Source organism: Poeciliopsis prolifica, unplaced genomic scaffold (assembly GCF_027474105.1).
Source record: "Poeciliopsis prolifica strain line A6 unplaced genomic scaffold, Auburn_PproV2 SCAFFOLD162, whole genome shotgun sequence".
NCBI lineage: Eukaryota > Metazoa > Chordata > Actinopteri > Cyprinodontiformes > Poeciliidae > Poeciliopsis > Poeciliopsis prolifica.
In genome coordinates, this window is record NW_026562537.1 from 171,016 (window position 1) to 197,048 (window position 26,033).

Here is a 26,033-nt window from a genome sequence, read left to right on the forward strand (position 1 = left end):
ACAATCTCCCAAAATTAAGAAAATCAGGGCAGGTTTATTGATGAACCTCTAATTTGGGGGAAAAATCGTTTGTTGTTTTGCCTTTGCATGCAGTCCGTTGCTGTTCTGTTCCAGTGCCAGCTGTAGTAAAAACGTAGCTACTGTATGTGAATCCATTTCAGATTGAAAGGAAATACATTTTGAACAGTTGAAGGCAATAATAATAAAATAAAGATGCACACAAACTGTCCAAACATTGAATTCAGTAGTTTTTCTCACATTCATTGCATCAGTCAGGTAATAAACCTGACCAGGATTATTACCTGAACTCCAACACTAACTTGGAAATTTGGAAAATTCTAGTCAACTCTAAACATTTTAACTCAAAAACCACCAGAAACACCAACACACATCTGCACTTCCAGCTCCTATCAATCAAATCTTTTAATTTTGCTGAATTAAATCCATATTCTCTGCGGTTCCTACCGTCGTCGTCCTTGCTGTGGATGTTCTGGGGGCTGTGGCGGATCCTCTCCATGCGGCTGGCCGGGCTCAGGTCCGACACCGTGCCCAGATCAGCTGCTAGCCACGCGGGCTCGCTCATCTCTGCCTCCTCCTCACTGCTCAGTGAACTGTCATCCTGAAAAACAAACGGAGAAAACAAACGCTCAGAATCAACACGTTTTCTTCTCATTTTAGCTTCATTCAAGCATCAGCTTCTATAGCTGCCTTTAAAAAATACATTTGTTGAAAGGAAACACGATAATTTTGATGAAGCAAGTCTTTTGATGAAAGCTTTTTATGCAATAATGTAGTGGTTTAGTGTATTTCACAAAACTGCAATGGAAAAAAAAATTCCACATCACGAGTCACATGACCAACAACAGGAAGTTACTACTGGAGGAAACGACAAAGAAGACAACAGGAAATAAAGGAACATTAATATTGATTGCAGTATTGGTGACAAATATTTATTTTAGTGCTGAAAGAACATTAGCAGGTTTATTAAAAACTGTATTATGAAGGTTATTTCAGGAAAATGTTTTCTTTTTATAATTCCCAGAAAGGATGCAAATTTTTTTAGGTAAAAAAATGTGTCAATTCTTTTTGTGAAATGTTACACTCATAAATGTAAACTTTTAAATGAAACACAATATTTTCTTAATTTTGTTAAGGATGTACGCCAAAGGATGTTAATTCAAAAATACTTTATTGATCCCAAAGAAAAATGTAATAAATTAAAAAATAAATATTAAATGAATTGTGGTAAATGGTAACGTTGTTTGAAACCAGTCGGACTCTGTGTTCATATTATTGCCAAACAAACACTTCAGAAATGATCCCCACTATAATTTGGATTAAAATCACTTTAACAGAATCGATGGAAGCGACTTTAATTGAACCCAGATTCCAGGGAAATACTTTCACTGCTGTCGGGAAAAACAAAATTAAACCGTTTTATGGGGAAAAGGGGATTTCTGGGAAGGATGTGAAGCAATTTTCCATCACTTTATGCAACTCAGAACCAGACGAAAGCTTTTACCCAAAACATGAGTTAGCTAATACGACAGAGTGAGATTTCTGACTCCTCTCAGTGAAGCTGCAGAAACTCATTAACACAGAAAAAAGACGCTGAGACTCCATGCAGCTCAGGAAGAATTGAAACAGGTATTTATAAATGTTTTACTTCAGTCACAGTTGGATGCTAAGCCTGGAAAAAGAAGCTGTGAGGTGTTGAGTCCAACTTTTACTGAATGGGAACATTCAGAAAACTGAATGTTTCACAGAAGCAAAAAATATCAAACATTTATTTTCATTTTTATTCCCAGTTTTCTGTTACAGAAAAACAAAAAAAGTTCAAGTCAATTTAATTTGAATTCAAGCAAAATTCAAAATCAAAATTACTTTATTAATCCTAAGGGAAAACAAAAATATTTTGTAATTCATAAAAAGATTCAAACACTTGTAGATGATCTCATATTCTGAACACAAACATCAGACGTTGGAGGAGTTTGAGCAGGTTCGTCCTTCTACCTGCGCTGATTCAGCAGTGACTCAGTTGTGGTGAACAGGACTTCCTCTGATTGTCGGTGAATCAGCCAACATGGCTGAACCAGCAGACAGGATATCAGCGAACTGTCGCTTCAAATCGCCTTCATTCAGAGGAAAACTTCTGCTCTACCAGCGGCGGAGCGTTTTCAGAAAACAAGGACGTGTTAAAGAAACGATGCTATATCTGCTTCTCACTGAGCTTCGGAGGAAACGGATCATTCCAGTGTGACATCCTCAGGTGAGAGGTGGATCGGTTTGTGATTTAAATTTCTCACCTCGCTCTTTGTGACACAAAGGACTCATTTGTTCTTTTGTCTGATTGTATTTACAGAAACAGGAAAAAGTAAGTATTACTCACACAGGAGGTTTTTCATGTAAGAAGCTGCTTAAATTTCATATCAAACACAAAGCAGCGAAGTAGAAGAAAAATACTAAAGTAAAATAAAAATCAGAAATAAAGCTTAGCTTTTGAACATCTGGAGAATTAAACTAAAGTTTATATTTTGTGTAAATTATCTCAATCTCGGTTACATTGGAATGAAACCCTGTGTGCATCTGATGTCTTGACACAAACTCTATTGAATGTTGGTCCGAACTTTGGCTAGGCCATTTTAACACATGGATATGCTTTTATCAAATACATTTTATCTCTGCCTGTATTTTTAGGGTGGAAAACTCAAATGAAAACAAGTTTTTGAGATTTATAATGTAAAAAACAGAAAAAAAATTTAAAAAATTTATTGCAGTTTGTGATCATCGTTGGTGGGGAAACGTCCACTAATGCGCTACTGGCGCAGCTACATTTTCATTTGGCGTTTCAGTGCTTTGGCGAAACAGTATCTGCAGAGCTGATTCTTACGTTAAATAAGAAACAAACAGAAACAAACTAAAACATGGAAAAGGAAAAGATGAGAACATAAATAAAATATCTAAATGCATTATAGAGAATGTGAAACGTAACAGTAGAGATAATCTGAATTAAATTTAGCGCTTTAGCTTTAGCAGAACTAAAGTTTATGATTAGCTCTTTGTGGTTTGCGCAGCTTCACGCCTTCTGTGTTGGTTTGTCAGATGAAAATCAAATTTTAGTCAGGCTTTAATTTGTAGTTTGTATTTTCTGTGAGGCTGAAAGCAAGGAAGCCGGAGAGCGATCCCGGGAACTCGGTGTGGCATTTTAACCAGCTCTCAGACTTTTCCGAGAGAGCATGAATCAACTCTGACAGCTGATCAATCAGAGCTCGCTCTAATCTACTCTTAATTCCCTGCTCAAATACTACCAACAGCAGAGCCAGCAGCTCCTTCTCACCGCCGGTCAGCCGCAGCGCTGCCGCCTCTAAACGTCTCTACGGCACGCGACCGAGGCGCCGCCGACTTTACCGCCGGCTGAAACATTTACTGACAGGGACAAGGCAGGCGTGTGACTTCAGGAGGATTAATGTTGGTTTTTTCCCAGAATAGAGAGAAACTCAACAGTTCTTGTACAGGACGTATTCAACACAGAAAGTATTTCTTAAATTATTGCAGGTTAGTCAATTCTCTAAATCTAAATGTTCAAAAATCAAGAAAATGACAAATATAAACCAGTTTTCAAACGGCATTAAGCTACAAAGTGATTTAAAAAACCAACTCTACCGTATTTACACAGTAACATCTACATGAGCAGCCCCTGCCTCAGGCTTTCAAATGTTAATAATCACCAATGATCACACAGCACAGGGGTCTCCAAACTGTGGTCCAGGGGCCATTAGTGGCCCTCAGAGGGTTTTTCTTTGGGCCCCAAGTGCAGTTGATGAAAGATGGTTGGTGCAGGTGGAGAGTTTTTATTTGAAATAATGGTCAAATTATCACTAATATAATTTTAAGTACAACACAAATCTATCAAATTCACGTTTATACTGAGACGTTTTTCTGAAAAGTCGACTTTCCTACATTCAAAATCAGATTTTATTTTATTTTGTAACCTTGGTAAACAATAGGCAGCATTTTGAAAGACAGTGACTCAAATCCTGTTGCTATGCAGAGAATAAAGTTGTTCAAATAAACCCAAACACATTTGAAATTTGTTCCAACAAAAAACAAAGTTATGGATTTATAATGGCTTATAAATCTACAAGCCTGCCTCAATAAAACAGGAAGTCATTATAAATTCATAAGCCTGCCACAATAAAACAGGAAGTCAAACGGTAAATTAAAATTTATTTTACCATTTTTTACATTTAATTTTGATTTGTTGTTTTTCACTTTCTACCAAAAACGGAATAGTAAAACTTTTCAGTCTGGTTATTCCTGAGACTTCAAACTTCATTTTATTTGTTTTATTTATTTTCCAGTTCTGCCATTATTACTATAACATTGGAAAATGGTCTCAAAACAATATTATCATTTATTGGCATAATTTCTGGGAGAATTTCTCATGCAGCAAAATTTATCATCATCAGGCCTGTTTGTACATCCACAAAAAAAAAAAGAATAAAATTGACTTTTTTGTTTGCCTGACTTTAGTTTTCTTAGCCCACTCGTTGTTTTGACTCAATAATTTTGGCCCAGGTTAAAAAGTTTGGACACCCCGATGGAGCGGATCTGAAGTATCACTGATTTAAACCAGCAGATGTCAAAATTCCTAATAATTCTACATTTATTTTAATAAAATATCAGAAAACACGTTTTCAACTCAAAACCACGTTTTTAAAAGGAGCCAAAACGTCGCTCTGCTTTCTGATTTAAACAAACCAGAGTGTGTGTGTGTGTGTGTGTGTGTGTGTGTGTGTGTGTGTGTGTGTGTGTGTGTGTGTGTGTGTGTGTGTGTGTGTGTGTGTGTGTGTGTGTGTGTGTGTGCGTGCTCCCAGATTTCCCCAGTAAAACGGCCGGATCCAGTTCTGTAGTCCAAACATAATCAGGTTAACCACCGGACAAACGGAACCGTCTCCTTCCTGCCTCTCCTCATCTCCTCTCCTCACTTTGCCTCTTCCAGAAAAATTAAACCATCTCTCTGTGAATCCTGGACACAAACCAACTCTGAATGAACAGTTCAATAAATCAGAAAATGTTCACTGATCAGGCTCATTTGTGCCTCTTGAGCTGCTATTAAGAATCATTTTCAGTAAGGCTTCAGTTCAGGCTAACATGTATTTTTTAAGACTTTGTAGTTGGTGTTTACCTATTGTCTATAAAACATAATGCAAATGTAACATTAATTTAAGGTGCATCTGTTTGTTACTAAATGAGTTTTACTAATATTTATGTATTTCATAAAAGAGAAGTTGAAACTGAAGAATTTATTTGGCAAAACTTTTATTGGGATTTTATATCATAGATCAACAAAAAATAGAAAATTATTGTGAAATATTGTGAAGTTGACAAAAGATTTCCAGATTTTCTGTCAAATTTAAACATTTTTAACTGAAAAAAGGCCTCAGGATAACCGCCCTTCCACCAAGCTCAGCTAGCTCTGGTGTTGATGGCCAAATTCGTGCAGCCAGGGGCCACAAATGGCCCCCGTGCCACACTTTGGACACTCCTGTACTGCATCCTCATCAACACAGGTTCCAGTGAAAGAGTTGATGGTTTTCCTTCGTGCTCAGCGGCCGCCGCCAGCGGTTCGTCCTGGCGTTGGGGGGCGGGCGTTTTCCTGCTGCCGTCTTTCTCTTTGTCTTCTTTGTTTTAGCGCGATGCTGCAGAGCCGGACCCTGAAGCCCAGCTAGCTTTTCATCCTGGCATCCTTCCACCTCCCTGCCTGCTGCACCCCCATCTCCTCTTCATTTGTCTCCCGTTCCTCCCTCCCCCTCGTTCCCTGCGTCCCATCGCCAGGCCGACCCATCCCCATCCTCGGCTGCCGCCGCCCACGCCGGTGCGACTCCACCGTCTGTCTGGGGTGTTTTCCTTCTGCGACCATCAGGAGGAACGTTTCTCTTTTTCTCTCATTTTTTCCCTCAGCATGTTTGTTGGTTTCCAAAGAAACCTGGCCAACATCATCATCATCATCATCATCATTCCAGATTTCATGGCACTCAACAACTGGCATGTTTGTTGTCGTTGCCATGGCGAAGTGACCACAAGCTTCTGCCAGATCCAGCACATCTTTTTTTTCTGCTCATTGATGACGGATAATTACGAGAAGAACCTGATGAGAAATGTCAGACGCTGAAAATGCTGTGTTATGGCGATCCCAGCGACGCCAGCCTTTTAACGCACACACAGTAAATAAACTCCAAAACAAAACAAACCGTTACTGTTGGAGGAGATACGTCTGTTTTTACAGTTTCCCGAAGTCTGAACGGGAGGTGATGCGAGCCCCACAATCCGCCATCTTGGTAGGCAAAATATCGAGGAACCATGACTTCGACACTAACAAAAAGAAAATATGTCAACACTGACGAAAATATTCCGACAAAAGTCTCTGCTGTCAGAATCGACACATATGAGACAAACAATAAGGCTTGTTTATTGTTTCCATAGCAACTCCGGAGTGACTGCCATGACAGTTAGCTATGGGTGCCTACCAAGATGGCTGCCAGCTACAAAGTTCCGGGAACTGCGATGTCACATAATAAATTGTTTATGAGGAACATTCAGTAAATATGTGAAAGTGAGAAAGACGGCGTGTTTAATCCACGTTAATCCAACTGTGGCCCATTTGTTCAGGAAGTCCAGTTTGATTTGGGGGTTGTGACCAAAAAACTCAAAACCAAAAGCAGGAAGTGTACTTTAGCCTAGCGCTAGCTGGAGAAATCGTTTGTGGTGTTTTCACTGTAAACAACAGAGAAATCCTCCAAAGGCTAAAATCTGATGCCACTCAACTTTTGTTTCCATTTTGAGAAGCAGGAAGTTGCTCTAAGTGTCTTCAGAGGTTTTGTGTCGTTTCCTTCAGTGGTTCTTGGTGCAGCTGCTTTTATCGCGCTAAACTTAGCATGTATTGCTATTGTTGATGTTGTTTACTATTGGAGTTGAGTACCAATGGTAAACAAAAACATTTTCTGTTGTTTGTTAAACAAAAAACCCAAATGGTGTTTTTTTACAATTTGTGTTAGTAAAAAATGTAAACATTTTCTTTACCAACATTAGTTCAACAGATGGTGAACTAATGTTGTCATTAGTAAAAACAACATTTATGTTGCTTCCTAACACAAATGGTTAGTAAACAATGGTTTGTATTGGTTAGCTGATCAACATCATTAGTAAACAACACTGACAATAGTAATGTATGCCATATTTACAGCTCTGAATTTAGGATTTACTGCATTAAATTCTATATTTAATGGTGCAGACAGTGGTGGTCGGTGACATGGGTGTTATAAGTAACCACCCAGGGCTTCATCTTGTCTGGGGCGCGTGAGGTTTTGGTGTTATTGAGGGTTGCCTTGTGGAAGCAAAGCAGAACCAATAAGAGTTTGAATTGTTAATGATGCTGGTTAAATTTATTTCAGCTGAGTGTTTAATATCTCCAGAAGCAATTCTTATATTTCCCATTTTACTGTGTCATGTAGTGCAGGTCTTTGGCTTGGTGTTGGGTTAGGTGGGCTTGACTACCACACACACACACACACACACACACACACACACACACACACACACACACACACACACACACACACACACACACACACACCCCCACACACACACACACACACACACACACACAGGAAGTGGTGTATAAATCAGAACCCAATCTGGTGGTAAAATGTGAGGAATTTACGATCAGGCATTGAGAAAGACACAGACAGGTATTGAGGTTTACAGGACCCCTCATTCAGGCTGCATCTCTCTCTCTCTCAGATTGATGATGGGGGGAGATATTGATAAGAGGTGAGCTACACACACACACACACACGCACACACACACACACACACACGTATGCAGAGTGCACAAATTGGAGCGGGCCAAGGAGCTCCACTGCAGAATATCGATTGCTGAAAAAAGCAGCCATGAAGAGGATGTACGTGTGTGTGTGTGTAACCACTAAAACACTCTGATTTGATGCAGCACCCTCTGTAGCATCCAGAAACACAAAGAAAGGTTCTGGTGGTCAGAGCCGTGGTTCCGTCTGCCTGTCGGGTTATAAAAAGCGTCTCCAGCTTGAAGCACGGTGGAGGCGGCCAGCCCCGATCAATACGCCGCTGCCGACCTTCACAGGATGAGGGCAAACATGACTTTGACATGAGGAGAGCAGGGGCGAGTGTTTTGGCTCAGGCTGAACCCGACGCCGCGCTAATCGCCCGGCCCGCTGCTTCATTAGCCCAGAACTTATCGAGCTGAACGTTTTTCTCTCTCCGCGGATTCAGAAGCGCTTTCTGTCGCGATCCGGCCGATCCATAACGTCTCTGTTCGCCGCTCGATTTTGGTCGGGAGCTTTTGATAAACACTCTGCGGGAGATTTTTCAATGCATAACCCGGAAATCGCTCTGATGTTTGAGTTCAGACAGAGCAGAAAAAAAACATTTGAGTTGGTGATGAAAACAAAAAATAATAATTCCTCCACAACATGATTAAGACTCGGCAGAGATTTGTATTTTATTTTGAAGTGTTTGAAGGAAGTAGAATCACTGATGGGTCAGGAAAAAAACTGACTTTAAATTCAGATTATTCTTTATTAAAATACTGAACAGAAATGAAGAAATCATTAAACCAGGGCTGCAAATAATAAAAATTTTAGTAATTAATCATCATTCTGAAAATCAATAATTCCAACGATCAATCAGATTAATCGATTATTATGGCAATTAATTGAGTATTCCGACAAGAATTTATTATTTTCACAATTATTCTGCCAAATAATCTGATATAAAATTTTGACTTTCTGCAATTTTTACTTTGAGCCACTTCAGCCTATTTTGCACAATATTATAAATTGCAAATAAATATTTCAGTCAATTGTTAATTAAGAAAATAAACATTTTATTGTCTAAAATTCAATAACAGCAATCCCACAGTCAATGTGTGATCGTTTGTCGGCTCTTTCTGCTCATCATATCAACACAATCAAACTGAACAGAAAAAGGAACTTAATAGGAGATTTTTACAGAAGTGAAGCTAAAACTATCACATTTGAGGAGTTTTGGTTCACGTATTTTTTCATCTTACATGCAAAATGTACATATTTATTGTAATGTTTTGGTTTAATTCCTGCTCTGAGTGAGTTGTTCTTTTCGTAAACTCAAGTCTGAATATTCAACTTAATTAATCGGTTACTAAAATAGGTGACGACTATTTAATTGATTAATTGTGATTAATCAATTAGGCGTTCCAACCCAGAAGAAACAAGAAGGTGAGAGTGATTGAAAAAAATGTTATGGCAAACAGTTTGTTATATTTTAAGGGTCTTAAACTATAAGGCCCTGAGACCTGGGGGTAGCGACCCGACCCCAGATGAGCGGCAGACGATGGATGGATGAAACTATAATATGTAAAGTTGTAACAGTAAAGAGGAAATTTGAGAATGTTCGCATTTCCTGCATCTATTCAGGTCAAAACTGTCTTTGGAAAAGAAACAGAAGCAGAACTTCCAGTTCAGATAATCTGAGACTTTTCCAACATTTCAACAACAGAGGAACAGGAGGGGCATAAAAATGAATCTGTTCACTTTAATATGAATCTGTTCACTTCAGGAGATATAAATAAACTCGGAAAGTGAGAGAAACTCGGACCTGCAGCAGAACCAGGCGCAGCTACGATTTCTGGGCTTCAGCAGAACATCCAACACAGCCACACACTGGATTAAATATTCTCTGATTAGTCGAAACAACAAGATGCAGGTCATCAGCGTCTGAGGGCGTGTGTGTGTGTGTGTGTGTGTGTGTGTGTGTGTGTGTGTGTGTGTGTGTGTGTGTGTGTGTGTGTGTGTGTGTGTGTGTGTGTGTGTGTGTGTGTGTGTGTGTCCGAGGAACGCGTCACAGAGTCAGAAAGGAGACACGGAGACTGCTGTATCTCTGTCAACACACACATTCTGACCTTGCCTTTATGTAGAGTAAGCAGGTCAGATGTGTGTGTGTGTGTGTGTGAGTGTGGGGGGGGGCTGGAGGGGGGGAGTGTGTGCATGTGTGTTTTATTCTTTCTCACCTCACAGCGCAGTGAGGGTGAAGAATTCACACCAGATCTGTTTAATCCGCTTTAATACAACTCCAGTCCGTTTGCTTAGGAAGTCCGGTTCGTTAGCGGAGATGTGAACGAACTCTGGTCAATCTGCAAATCTACGGCTCAGTTCAGTTAAAGTGAATGGAGACCGCTCCAAAAGCAGGAAGCGGAGTACAGCATAGGGCATTCTGGGTAAATACAACCAAAGCAAAGCCGAGCGCTCGCTGTAGAAACGGCTTGTGGTATTTGGCAAAGAGTAAAGCGAAATCCTCGAACCGCTAAACTCTGAACCGTCCCCATTTTAGTTTACATTTGTTGAAGAAGGAAGTTGCACTGAGTGTCTTCAGTTTTTTTTAACTGATCTTTTTAAATGTAAAATCAAAACCTGAACAGAAAAGATGTAATAGAGTATCTATTACATCTTAAAAGTGAAGCAGGTCAATGACATAGCCCTGAGGAACACCGGCTGTAAGTGTCACACAATGGGAATGTTGAGGTTCTGGAAACATTATTTTATTTAAAAATAAAAATAAGAGCTGAAACGTCACATGATGCTTTTCTATTGACAATAAAATTACACAAATTGGAATTGCCAAAGTAAATTTTGGAACAAATTTTTTTTGTTAAGTTTTTGTGCTAGGTCGAGGTGGATTTTTACCCTGACAGTATTTTGCATTTTGCAAAACTGCAATGGAAACACGAGTCACAGGATCAACAACCAGATGTTGCTACAAGTGGAAACAATGAAGAAGAAAACAGGAAGTAGTAGGAGAATGATGGCACATCATATTTTTTAATAACATATCACATAAACAAACTAATTCATCTGTGATTTTTATTACCCTTCAAATTTAATGGAAACACTGCAATTGCAAAATTGTGTTTTTTTTCACATCAGCAAAATATCGGCCAAATTTTGCGCACATTTCTAATGGAAAGGCAGCTGCTGTTGCTACTTTGGTTCCCAATCAAACGGCTCTACGTATGTAGAGCCGTTCAGGACGACAACAAAGTTAAAGATAAAAAAGATTAACGACTAAAATAGTAAATGTTCAGTATGTCTTTGGATTTTTATCCCTCTCTACCTTTGCGTCAACTAAAAAGGAAATTTCTGTGTATAAATTATATTTTTTCAAAGTAGTGCTAAATAAATGGATTGAAAACATTGTTCGAACTTTCTCAACCTTGGTTAAATAGTGACTCATAAAGAGAGTGAATTATTGTAAAGTGTTAAACAAGAAAACTTTGGCTTTAACAAAAGTTTCCATTCGGTTTGACATAACAGGGCGTGGGGAGCAAAGAGCAAACAGGGATGTTAAAGTCGAGAATGAAACATTCCTTACTGAGTTCTCATCTAACCGCCAAGTTTTTTATGCTTATTGATTCCTAAGGAAGCAAATTTTACAAAACATGAACTCATAAAGTCATGATGCCAATTTCAATACTTCAGAAATGAGAAATAGACCTGTGCATCGAGATAAATAAAACTATTTACCAACAAAAGACAACAAATGAAATGCACAACAGAATAATGGAAAAGAAAATTTAATTTTAATTATAAGAAATTCAAAGAAATAAAATTAAATAACATTTTTAAAAAATGGCCAATATTTGGCAATAACTTCATGTTTTTGGTGACAGGAAAATGAAAAATTTCAAAAACCTCCAGATTATTGAGTCACATTCAACAGCAGTGCGCCGCTACCTAGCAACCACAACGGAACTCCGTCCGCTCCCTAGCAACCACAAGGGAACTCCGTCCGCTACCTAGCAACCACAATGGAACTCTGTCCGCTACCTAGCAACCACAACGGAACTCCGTCCGCTACCTAGCAACCACAACGGAACTCCGTCCGCTACCTAGCAACCACAATGGAACTCTGTCCGCTACCTAGCAACCACAACGGAACTCCGTCCGCTACCTAGCAACCACAACGGAACTCCGCCCCCCACCTAGCCACCCAGGCAGAGGTCCAACACTTTTGGTCAGCTGTATGCGCTGTACAATGGCTGCTGGAAAAAAGTGTTTTCACTGCAAAAACATTAGATTCCAGTGTAACTGTCTTAATACACTTGAAATGTGATCAAATTAACTTACAAGCAACTTTTCAGCAAGAAATATAAGCCTATATGTTCGCTTTTCTTATTTCAAAGACAAAACTAAGTGATTATTTCACTTATAAACAGTACTTTTTTAAGACAACATTAAGGACTTTTTTACTTAAAACAAGCTGCTATTTCAAGCTAAACAGTTATCTGTAAATTAGTTTTGTCTTGTTTCAACTGTACGAACACTAGAAACTAGACCAAAAATAATTGGTAAGATTTGGTGCTTTTGCAGTGTTATTGACTTATAATCCAGAAACCACTTGCTGAATTCTTATTGGGTGTGCAGGAGGCTCCACTTCTGCTTTTCAAAGGTGTACAGTTGAATAATTGCGCATCTGTTTGCGAATATTTTCATGTACAAGTGTGAACATTGAATTTAGGTGGCGTGGCCAGCAGCAGATTATTTGGATATAAAGTGACAGAGACCCTTAAAGCTCAGCATAGGCAGAAGTGAGCAAACTAAAACCCCACAGAAAATGTGACTGAAATGTTTTGAGTAGTCTAGTACTATCGAAACCTGCTCAAAGAAGTGTAATAGGTCACTTTTAATGACTATTTAGAACCAAAAAAACTGAATAAAAGTAGTTTGAATCATAAACTTATAGAACTTGTCCAACCAATCAAAGGAAGCAAGTCGTTGGTGAACCAGTGGAGGAACTCGGCTCCGTCAGGCAGCCTGTGACCGGTCAGTCTGTCACCTCTGTCCCAACAGCAACAGGGGCACAGATAGTGGAGATTAGCGGCGTGTCCAACACTCTGCGCAACACTTAATCCGGTCAGTCACAAATCTGCCTGAAGCAGGACGATTAACTCTTTTCCCCTCCAGGAAGCAATCCGAGGAAAACACGGCCGGGATTAGTCCAGCAAAGGTCACGCTTGGACCATGTTGGCGTCGCCCAGCAAGCGCTGCTGAGCTCCTTCGACTCGCTGCTCACCAACCCGACACTCACCTCAGAGCCGTAATGGAGATGAACCTGAACGCCACGCTGCTGTTCTGTAAACTGACACTGAATTATCTTTAAACTGTCGTTATCCAGGGTTTACAGAGAGATTGGGTCAAAGGACGCAGAACAAATCTCCAGGCTTAAAGCTCCTCAGACCCATTTAGAGTCCTTTATCTAGCTGCTTCAGTTTCAGGGCTGATTTAACCTCTGCTTGTTTCAAACATGAGAGACGCAAGAAGGACAAGTTTAAAGAAACACCTGCAAGAGAAAAAATTCACATAAACTACTGACTCTAGAGGAGACTCCAAACCCAAATCAAGCTTTCTCCATCTGAACAGAAACAAAACAGAAAGTTATTGTCTTTGGACCTAAAGGGGAACAATCTAGAGTTATAGATCTAGAGTCAATGCACAGCTTCAGTTATTTCAACTGGAAACCAGAGATCTGGCTGAAATCTGGACCTTGAGAGCCACATAAAGATGGTTACAAAGTCGGCCTTCTATCACCTGAAGAACATTTCCAAGATTAAAGGACTAAAGTCTCTGCAGGATCTATAGAAACTCATCCATGCATTTGTCTTTAGTCGCATCAGTTACTACAGAGCAGATTGGTGTCTGGTTCTGCTCTGCATCTCCAGAACCAAACATGGAGATGGTGCAGCTTCTATGCACCAAAAATCTGGAACAAACTTCATGAAAACTGCAAGAGACGAAACAATGAGTTCCTTGAAGTCAAAGGAAAACTCCCCTGTCAAGAGTTACTGCTGATTAATAATGACTGAAACACATTTTCCAAAGAATCATAACAAAATGCTCCCATAAACTGGTGGGTCTTTGCCTTACCAGAGGCACGACAACAAAGTTTCAGACTAAGCATGGAGGGGAGGATGTGCGGTTCGTACTGGTTTACGACCTCTACTTCCTGTTAGTTACAGCGTCAACATCTGACGAAATTACGTTCTGCACAGCCTGTGGATGGAAACATGGCAACTTTGGACTTTCTTTTCTGCGTCATTTTTAAAGAATGTCTAAAATGACAAAATGACATTTTAGTTGCTCACTCAAAATGTTTACATTTACATGATTTGTATATACTTTTTTTGATATTATAAAAGTTTGCTCAAAATTCAAATGACTATATTTGTTTCCTTTCTTTGCAACATTTTTAAAGTTCTCAAAATGTGCATGTCGATTGAATGAAAGAGTAGCTTTCATTGATTATCACTTTATTTTTTACCTTTAAAACAAATTTCTGCTTATTTTGTCATTTTCTAATACTGGCAACAAAATTTCTGTCTTTGTGTCCATTCTAGAGTAAAACAACAAAAAAGTGGAAAATAAAAATGACCAGATGCATATAATCTGAGCTGTGAAGGAACTGCTCCAAACGTAAGGAGGAAGAAAAGCGAAATCAGGAGCTGCAGACAGAAATAGAGAGCGCCTCCATCCAGAGGAGAGAGGAAGAGGAGATTAGCGCTCCATCTTCCTCGGCCTCCTGTCGTGCTTATGGCCAGGTCAGGAAAAACCGGAGTTATTTTGGAGCGGAGGGAAGCCGAGTCGATCCCGCATAGGGATTTATCTGAGGAGAGTCTCTTCTCGTCCTCTTAACGGCAGAGAGGGACATTTTAACCCTTCGTGTGCCGCAGGGTTTTCATTTCCCCGAGGCCGGCTGGAGCTTCATCCCAACGCTAACGCAGGAGCCTCCACTGTGTGAAATCAAACCTGAATTCTCATCTGAATGTGCTGACTTCACACGTCAATATTCAGACGCCTGATTCAGCAGAACTCAGCGTTTGACCTTCAGTTGTAAAAGTGGCAGATCAGAATATTCACCACAGAAATGGATCGAACGTTCAGAGCTGGAATCAAAACATAAACAGAGAAACGCTCGTTTTTACCAGCAGGGAGCCTGAAGTCGCTCCGCTCTGCCGTTTGGACAAACACTTCTCCCGCCAAAAGTCGCTGAAATGACTGAATTTCTCAGTTCTGGATCAAATTCGGCACCTTGGGATGCAGAGCGCTGCATCCCAAGGAGGTGAGTGAGTTAAAGGATTAAAGGTTTTCCCTCAGAAAACTAACTACACATGTTGGTGGAGGAGTTTGTGTCAAAAAAATAAACATTTAGAGAAAATTTGAAAATATGAGCAGATAATTATGTGTTATTGAAAGACATGATACTGAAACACCAACTGCAGAGCCTTAAAAGAGGCAAGTAAAATAAAATATAATTAAAATAAATGCATTTTTGCTAAACAATAATTAATTAATCACCCAGTAGATCTTAAAGTAAACTATGTAATGTTGGTCATATTTAAATTAAAAGAAATATGGGCAATGCTGCGTATTTGTATGCTTGGATAATATATTCTTTGTATAAACTGTTCTTCTGTATTCCTAAATCCTCCCATTTGGTTTAGTAATGGCTACCGCTTGGTGCAGTATCATTATTAATTGGCTGTTTTTACCAAGGATTTATGAGGAATACTCTGATTGGATGAAAAGACCAGTCTGTGATTGGCTGGTAGCCTTCGCTGAGTTGCTAGTGCGTTTCATGCTAGTGTGTGAAGTGTAAACAGACAACACCTCACATTATTCATTCAGAGAAATATGCACTCTCATCAATCTCACCACGCTCCGGTAGGTGGCAAGAAGTCACGCAGAAGGTTGCTTCTACCACATGCTAACGTCTATGGTTGAATAATATATTCAAGTTAGGAGCCATGGCCAGCTAGCCATGGCTCGGCTATTGTTAAAATGTTGTCACTGTGGCGCGTTTTTCTCAGGTAAACGAGCGGCCGCATTGGCCCCTCCATTGTTCCTGGGATCATTTATGATGTCGCTTTATTTGGTGAAGTTGCTAGCGCGAGCCAGGACTCGTATTGAGCGAGCATGAGATATAAACACACAACTCCACAAGTTATTTTTTGTTCACAGAGATGTATGAGCTCAGATCAGTCGAAATCAGAAATTCATTAAACAAAATGTGAAAAAGTAAATTATACCTGGTTTCTCCCTGGTGTTCACGGGTCTTTAAGTCAAAATTCTAAGAAAAAAAGTGTTTGTTTTTTTTACTTTTTGGCTCTAATGCTTTTCTGTAGAAATTTTCAGATTATTTTGAGTCTAACAGAAACGGTTCCAGAACCACAACAATAAATTAAATCAAATTTAATCAGGTCTGGATATGTAAATTAAAATGACAGTCGATTTAAATTTCAATTTGGTTCCAAATAATAAAAGAATGAAATAATCTCCAAATTCTGATGTTAGTTTCCTAAATCTGACTTTTTTTCCCCTCAGAATTATGATTTCAATATGTCACATAAAATACAATAAAAAGAAATAATAAATCAGATGTGTTCAACAAGTCACCTGTCTGTCATTAAACATGGTTTCTCCCAGGTGTCCTTTTGTCTTTAAGTCAGGGGAAAAAAGATTAATAACATTTTTGGCCCTAAAGTTCTTTCATAGAAATCTACTGGTTGTTTGTGTTGAACTTAAAATAGTTTCAGAACCAAGGCAACAAATTAAATAATGTAATCATGTTTTTATTCTCATTTTGACTTGTTGCCTTCATGATATTAGTGTCGATTCACAACTAAAGACACAACACGCAGAAACACGCAGGCTGTCTGAATGCTCGGCACGCGGCGCCGATTGGTCCTCAGTGCGGTGCTTGGTCATTCCTTAGCAACCACCCACCCATCATCCACCCCGCATCCATCCATACGGGCGCACGCGCATCAATTAAAAGCTCGCGCGGACGTCCCACGGACACACCGTGGCGCGCGCCGGAGCAAGCCCAGAACAATGTGAGCACGCGGGGCAGCAGCACGCTCATGAGCAGCGATGATGAAGATGAGGATGATGAGCCCAGAGCCTGGCTGCCGCAGGACGGAGCGGCCCGGTGAACCCGAGCCAGCAACAACTCCTCACGCAAACAAGCCGGCGCTAATTAGCGCTCAGTTTGCGGCTCTGGAGCGATCCGGAACCAGCGGCTCAGGCATGCGGGAAGCACCCGGAACACACACTGATTAATAAATAATAAAGCGCATGCCGAAGCCTTCTTACCTTCACTTCTCCGAAATTACGACCATCAACCTCCGCCGTGTAATTTTATCTGTTTTTTATCTCTAAAAATGTTTATTCTCTCGCTTTCTGCGGGTTTTTCCTTCTATGGAGTGAATTTAAATGGACAGTATATGCTGCTGTACACAGGCAGGGAGTGAGCGCACTCAGCGGGACCCTCAAGACTCTGTGGCAACCGGAGGGGGCGTGGCCACGGCTGATGACATCACGGGGGGCGGGGTCAGCACGCAGAGGGAGGGGGGCGGGGGATGTTTATCTACAAACCAGAAGAGACTCATTCCTACGAGCTACTTCCGCTTGTTGGGTCCAAAACACAGGAGAAAAACAAACAGACGGAGGAAGTTTATGGTGAAACTACTCAGATAAATTTATTAATTTTTATTATTTAGCAAATAAGATTTTTTTTTAAAAAAATAATGGTTCATTTAATAATTTATTTGTAACTGTCAGTTTTGAACTAAATATTTAAATACCAAACTAAATATCTCCAAATTTAATATTTGGCTAGAATACTATGTAATTAGCTTAAGCTAATATTTAACCAGAAAGCTAAATAATTAGCCAGACTAATTAACTGATTTGTTTATTTCTTTGGGATTAGTAAAATATATTTTTTTAATTTGAGCACACAATATTTAATTTTCTATGCATTTATCTTCAAACTAAAGCATTTAGTTTGAAGCTAGTTATTTAGATTCAAACAAAATATTAAGATGCAAACTAAATATTTAATTTAAAGCTATTTATTTTGAGGCTAAATATTTAGTTTAACATATTGCGATCCTTCAAAATATTTACCTGAACTAAGTACTTAGTTTTAAGCTATTTTATGCAAGGCTGAATACTAAGATTATTTACTAAATATTTAGTTTGAAGCAAAACATTTATGCTTTAAGGCTTTGAGAGTACATATTTATTTTGAAGCCAAATGTCCTGCAAGCAAAAATATTGAGCTTGTTCTCTAGTTTTAAGCTATTTAATTTTAGGTTAAATACTTAGCTTGTTAACTATGTATTTAGTTTAGAACTACATGTTTAGTTTGAAGGACATTTCACACATTGGTGGACAATAAAACTTTTTCCTATCTTTTTACACTAAAAAAGTAAATTGTAAATAATTGTTTACAAAATATTTAGCGTTATTTAGTTTATTGTTTCTAACTAAATATTTTGTTTTACGAGTTTTAGAGTGAAATATTTAGCTTGCTTACGAAATATTTAGCCTCAATCTCCACATTCAGCTCTGAATTAAATATTTAATTTGAAATGTTTAGCATGCAAACTAAATATTTATTTTTAATCAATTTAGTTTGAGGCAAAAATATTTTGCTTGCTAATGAAATATTTGACTTCACACTATGTATTTTCTTGTGAACCAGATACTGTATTTAGTTTTAAGTAGATTAGTTTAAGGCTAAATACCGTTTGCTAATTTAGTGTTTGGTTTAAAACTAATTATTTAGTTTGCAAGTGGCTGCAATTTTGACTTAGTTTTCTTTAAAAATGTGTCATATTTCTGCTCTGTGTGTCTTTTTGCATTCATTTTATTTTAAATCTCAATTTTTATCATGCCTACTTGATTATTAAAAGCTCAGGTAAGTATTTATTGCCAAGATGAAATAAAGAAAAAGCATAATTTGTACAACTAAAAGAATAAATATTTCCATAATTGTTGTTAAAGATACAATGGGAACATGTTGGGAGAATATTTAACATTAGGATGGACCACTGTTTTTATAAGTATGCGCCACAGCTGCCCCTACAGTTGGAGGGTGGAAGCACAGGCTGGGTTAAAATGAGTCAATGCCCAAAAACAGTGAATGCTATGAATATTGTTCATTAGCAGTGAAACAAAAAGAATAATCCCCGACTGGCTGCCGCTCTGGTGAGCACAGACCAATAAAGCAGAAACACCATGGAAACAGAGCCGCATTAAAGCTCCTCTGGGCTTTAAGTTCATCCTGTTTCCCACCAACCTCTTCTGCACAAGTGTTAACAGTTTGTTTATCCTAATCCTTATTTCTGCATTTATGTTTCATCTGGTCAGGGAAGGAACCGGTTTGACCTCCATCAGAAAGGGAAAGTCTGCAGTGAAACAAAGCTACTGTTGCCTTTGTGTCAGTAAACAGTAATAAGGAGCATTTGGAGCAGGGAGATTTCCCTAGCAGCACCGTTTCCATGGCGTTTCTGCTTTATTACAAGGAGATCACCGGAGGATCACAGCAGATGGCCGCGACGATAGGGCGTGTCAAAGGTCACGCCCCTGGCGGAAAGGCAACAACACTTTTGATGGAACTTTTTCTTACTAAAAACCAGATATTATTTATTCAATTCCTAAAATTATGAAATGTTAATACTAAAGCTGTGAAATATTTCTTTTCTTGATGTCAGAACAGCAGAAATTAATTTTTATTTTGGTTTGATTATACTTCTCCTGTTCAGCATCCTGCCGTTGTCTACGCAGTCAACGTAGCAGCGCTTCGTAACTGTCCAATCTGACCAATAGAACGCTCGAACTTTCCCCACACCGGCCAATAGAAAGGCTGTTGCTAACGTCCACTCGACAAGTAAGGTGCGTTTTCCCGCCACCGTTCGGAGGAAGTCCCGCCCCCACAAGAGCGGAAATCAGATTTACGTAAAGCTAACGAAATATCTTTTTTAAATAAATAAAATCTTTAAAAATTAATTATAAAAAAACTTTGAAAAACAATAAAAATAAAATCTGAAAACATACTTGAAAAAATAAAATTTGAATTTTTTTTAAAAAGTAAAACTTGAAAAAATAGTAAGTTTCATAAATGTTGTTCAACTATTGCATCCATGTTGTAAGTTTACTCTCAAAATCTATTTTTTGACAAAGGTCTTTCAAAGATTCATTATTTTAAATACATTTTAACATAAGCTCATTTTTAAAAAATGTTTTCAAAAGTAAAATAAAACAACTAAAGCTTTGAGGGAATGAAGGAACTTTACAAACTAAACATGCACTTTGGCCGTGGTCAATTCACAATCTTCACAATCTTCTGTGGATCATAAGTCCAAATTATTCGGAAAAAATGTATTTATTTTCTGATTCTTTAAAGTAGAGCACATCAAAATATCGAAACAATGCAGCCCAGAAAACTTTGATACTGAGACACTATGCTACTTGGCATGCTATTTGCTGCCAATCCAGGAGCTCCATTTGTTTTCCTTGGTGCTGATTGGCTAGAATGGAGCTAAGAGACACTGCAGATGTTTGCTTCTGCGCTAGCAGTCTCTACAGTGTGTATTAGTGCACATTAATGTATGTTAATGCAAGTTTGACCTCTCAAACACCAGTAAACTTTAATTTAGTAAAGAACATTTGACACTGGAACTAAGGATATTTCAAATCCAGAATAAAACACAAAAAACAAAACAATAAACAAAACAAGGATAAAAAACACACAACCAAAATTGTAAATTAAATGGATTATGTGTCTGTAAACAAAATCTTAATCATCAGAATGAAAATGATCAGTTTATGATGCAATTAATTGATTAATTGCTAATTGCGACAGATTTAGGTATTTGAATTATTAAGATATGCAGCTATCAATGTTTTTAGTATTGGCAGACTATTGTGGTTCCAGGGATCCACTGTGTTAGTGTAATTTTGTTTCAGACTTTCAACCAGACCTTATCTGACAGTGTGTCTCACCTCTACACACACCCACACACACACACACACACACACACACACACACACACACACACACACACACACACACACACCCTCCTCCCTAAATTAATGAAACGTCTTTCCTCTGGAGGTAGCTGCAGTAATAGGCAGACGGAGGGAGGCCACAAATAATAATGAAGCATGTCATTCTTTTTAATTCCTCCTCTGAACTCCCTCCCCCCACAAAATAAACATCCCTCACAATCAGAGGCACTTTTTCTCTTTTCTCCATGTCCTTACACCCATCTCTTTATCCCTCCACACCAGAACCTCCGCCCTGCTGTCTTCCCTCTCTTCATGGTCTCTTCTCCTCTCGCTCCTCAAACATTTCCACCCTTTCACCACATCGTCTACACCCCCCCACTGCCAGGAAGCACGCTGGCTAATTTCCTCCTCTTATTGAATTGGGACGAGGGGCGGATGGCAGGAGAGAGAAAGGGATGGGCCAAATGTCAGAGGCCTGGGATGTGTGTTAATGGAAACAGTGGAGCACTTGGACACCTTCAGTCTACGTTGGGGTTCATTTTAGCTGCATTTTCTCACGTTTGGACTTTCTGGAATTATTATAAACTAAAGATAGAGCTGTAAAATGTTCATTACTGGTAAACACGTGAATAAATCCAAAACATACAAACACAACAGAAAAACACTGCAAATGAAAAAATGCAACCACAGAAAATAGAGCAAATAGCAAAAACATCAACAATCATCAAATGCTGCAAATTCGTTCCACAAATTGGAATATGTGTTTTGTTCAGGCTGAACCGCATTCTGGAGGATCAATCGCTCAGCTAGCTAAGCTAGGTTGGTGGTTTCAACTAACTCACTCACTCTGGTTACCTAGCAACAACCTGCTGGTTACCTAGCAACAACCTGCTGGCTAACAACAGTTTAAAGTCCCCCTAACCTCGGTTACCTAGCAACAACCTGCTGAGCAACTGGAGCAGCAGCAGTTTAAAGTTTCACCTCATAACCGCTTAAAAATGAAAAACAACGTAGTTTAGAGAAAACTGTGGATACAACAGGAAAGGTTATGACACCAGTTTGGTTGTATTTAAGATATTTAAAACAAAATACTAATTTATAATTATCAATATCGACTAACATAAAAGCTAATATTGTGATGCGTTTTTCAGCCATAATGTTCAGCTCTATATTACATACGCAGTCTTAACCACTGCATAACAATCTCAGACTAAATCCTTTATTAGTCAGATTTTAATCCCTGTGAGCTTTACACGTAAATGCTCAGAAAAAACAATCAGGGTATATTTAATGGGCATGGAAATTAATTTCCAGAGTAAAAAATGAAGCTAGAAGTAAAAGCAGGAATGTGTCTTTCTCCTGGTGAGATATTCAGCTTTATCCTCACTCCCACATAAGAACAACTTTGACAAAAGATGGTGACCTTCCCTTGTTGAGAGCGCTCTGGACGCTGAAACACACACTGCATGATTCTGTACGGCTGCGTCAGGTGGACATGTACAGACTGCACATGGAGGCACATCCTCGCACTGTTAAAGCTGCTTTAAGGTCACAGAAAAAAAATATTCTGAGAAAAAAATCCTGAAGGACAACTGCAGTCTTTAAAAAGATTCTGATGTAAAACTTAAATTAGTTATGTAAGGATGAAGTTTATCAGACAGAATATGAATATCTTCTACTGAGTTCACACAATTTAAGGTTTTGTGGTTTTTATCAAAGATGTCACACATTAAATAATGTTTCATATGCAATTTATACCTGAAAATATTTGAATTGTTTTTCTATGCCTCAATGCAAAAAACACAAGACCTTATGAAGTATTTTGTCTAGTTTCTTGTGCAAATGTCAAACTGAAAATAAGATAAAACTAAATTACAAGTATATTTTCCTCGAGATGTAGGAGATTGTTTTAAGTCAGTAATTCAAGTACCTTCATATTGCTAAAACATTAAACAATAAAACAGATGATTCCACCCCTGTGTCAGCTCAGCTAATAGCAACGGTAGCTAATGTACCACAGCAATCACTTATTAATAATCACAAAATAACCATGAAGTTGAAAACATAAAACTGTAAAGGACTGAATGTTTGTGTGGGAAATGTTGGAGTGTTATTTGGTCTTGAGTCCTGTGACATAAAGGCGTTGTGGTCAGTATATGTCTGTGACTTTGTATTATTACATATTTAGTTATGCGTGTAATACTTTTTATTATTATTGGACATATCTAACTCGATATGTACATTTTAAGTTTACAACTGAATGACAATAAAATCTGTTATATTAAACCAAACCTCAGAAATGGTTACGCTTCATTTCGGATGATTTAAAAAGACAGTAACAGCAGAACTGGTCAGCTTCTCTCTGTAAATCAGACCGGTGATCCAGAACCCTTCAGCAGCAACATGTTCAGTTTATCAAACATCCGACTCGGCTCAGGTGGTTCAGGTGAGATTTCAGGTCAAACTGTTTATTGAGAGATGGAAATTTAAGGGGAGGATTCTAGCACTATTTTAGACACATTTTATGTGTTATGTGTGTGTTTGTGTGTGTGAGACATGCAGACAGAAAGACGTATCGGCATTCCAGAGTAAATTGGCACTTCGCTGTTCATCTCTCTCCTCGACTAATTAACTCGACGCTCAGAGGCTTCGCTTAATTGGAAAGAGCTCAACCCTCGCTTCCCCTGTACGACACCACGGCTCCAACACGCCAACACACACGGCGACCGAAGCGAGTGTGTGTGCAGTGCGCCGATAGCCATGAAGAGCGGCGCAGGAAACGACAGCAGCTCTGCCCTCCCCAACATGGAGTCCAGCTTCAGTGTTTAACCGTCACCGATTTCGGTTTAATAATGAGACGGAGAGCAAACGGCTCAGAAAGATACGGTTCAGTTCCACGCATCACCAGCATGGATGCCATTTTATCTGGTGATTTATTGAGACAGCAGTCTGCTGTGATTTTAACCACAGTAATTGTTGTAACATTACAACATTGCTTTTTCAAACAGAAAACTTCTGTTTTTTTACCCAAAAATAGAACAAAACACAAAATCTGAGCAAGTATTTTTGTCTTGTTCCTATTGCAAATGTCTTGGTTCACTTTAAATAAAACAAAAATAACTTAAAAATAACTTTTCAGCAAGACAGGAGCTTATTTTAGGTCAATAATTCCTTAATATTGATTGAAAGTGCCAGTTCCATTGGCAGTTTATTTCATTAATAATTTTTCCCATGGAAAATCTGTTATAATACTCACAGCTCAGGGATATACACTGTCTATTAACTAAGTATTTAGTTTAAAATTAACTATTTAGTTTCAGGCTAAATACTTAGTTTGAACATTAACTATTTAGTTTAGAGTTAAAAAAGTGCTTGTTTGCATTTATTTAGTTTTATGTTATATATTAGCTTCTAAGCTACATATTTAGTTCTGAACTAAATATTTGTCTTCCTAACTAAATACTGACCTTTAAGCTAAATATTTAGTTTGAGGCCAAGAATGCAACTTGCTAACTACATATTTGGCTATAATCTAAATATTTAGCTTGCTTAGTATATAGTTAGTTTAGAGCTAAACACTTAGTTTGAAGTCACATTCTTAGCTTGGTAAACAAAATATTTAGCCTGGAGTTAAATATTTAGATTGTGGCTAAGTATATAGCTTGATAACTACATATTTATATTGCTAACTAAGTACTTGGTATAGCGCCAAATATTTAGTTTAAGGTTGGCTATCTTTGTATTTAGCTCTACTTTAAACGTTTATCTAAAAGTCAAATATTCCATTTGCAGTTAAACATTTAGTTTGAGGTTAAATATTTATCTTGCTGACTGATGTTAATTTCTGTTCCTAAATTCATCCTTTGGTATCTGAACATTTGCAACAAAAACAAACAAACCAACATCAGTTTTCCAATAATTTATCTCACGTCCTGTAAACTTTGTGTTTATGAGAGAGAAATAAAATACTAAAACTAATTCTGGTTGAGTAAAACACGGGTTTGTCTTCTCCTTCTTTAAACCAGCAGGAGTTTAGTTTCTTCCTGGTTTCCTCCCGCTCATCTGTCACTAACAATCCCTGAGTGGACGGAGAAACTTCCCTGACCTCTGACCTGCTCTCTGATTGGCCCCAACCAGAACCGCTGCCGGCGGGCTGCAGGGAACCAGAACCCACCTTGTTGTTGTTGCTGTTGTTGAGGAAGTGCAGCTTCATCTGCTTCATGTAGGTGGTGGTGAGAGGAACGTTGAAGTCGATGACGTCTGAAACCAGAGAGCTGGGTCTGTCGTTCTCTGGTGGGAAAACACAGAAAATTAAAAGAGAGAAACCAAACAGCTGCTCAGGACGCGGAACTAAACAGCATGAAGCAGAAAAACAGGACTGAAGCAAAAGATGAAGGACAACAATCTACTCTCCTGTGAACTTTAATTTTCCAATCTACTTATTGTTTTGTCACTTCATGTAATAAAAGGACTTTTGAAACAGCGGATTAAGATTTTTCTGACTTGTTTTAGGAGTTATTTAATTTCTGGATGTAGCTGTGCAAAACCAGACTCCACACTGCAAAAACAGAAAATCTTACCAAGTATTTTTAGTCTAGTTTCTACTACAAATATGTTAGTACACTTGAAATAAGAAAAAACTAAGAAGTAGGAGATTGCTTTAAGTCAATAATTCCTCAATTTTGGCCTTTTGAACGAAAGAAATTAATCAAAATATCTGAGTTTTTTCTTTCCAACATTTGACTTTGAGCTCAAAGATTTTCTGTTAATTTAAATAAAAAATTTATGTCAAAATGTCTGAGTCTTTTGTCGCAAATATTCAACTTCTGGAGCTCAGAAATTACAAAGTTATTTTGAAGAAAATTTGAAAATAGTCTAAATTTTTATCAAATTTTAAACTTTTGTCCATAATTCCTTTATGTTGCTGAATAAGTACCATCAGTTTATTTAAATTACAAAGTGGCAGAACGTCTTGTTCTTCATCCATTTGATGGTATTGTTCCTGCGGTCCGACCCGCTGATGCCGATACCAATTAACCAGAACCAGTCCGCTCCAATTAATGGCTTTTAATAATTCACAGCTGAACTTTACAGAAAGACCCTCTGCAT

General features: G+C 38.4%; 1 pseudogene; it reads right to left on the minus strand.

Moving 5' to 3' along the window:
* LOC129356253 (nucleolar protein 4-like) overlaps positions 1–26,033 on the minus strand; it is a 65,753-nt pseudogene that overhangs the window by 26,655 nt on the left and 13,065 nt on the right.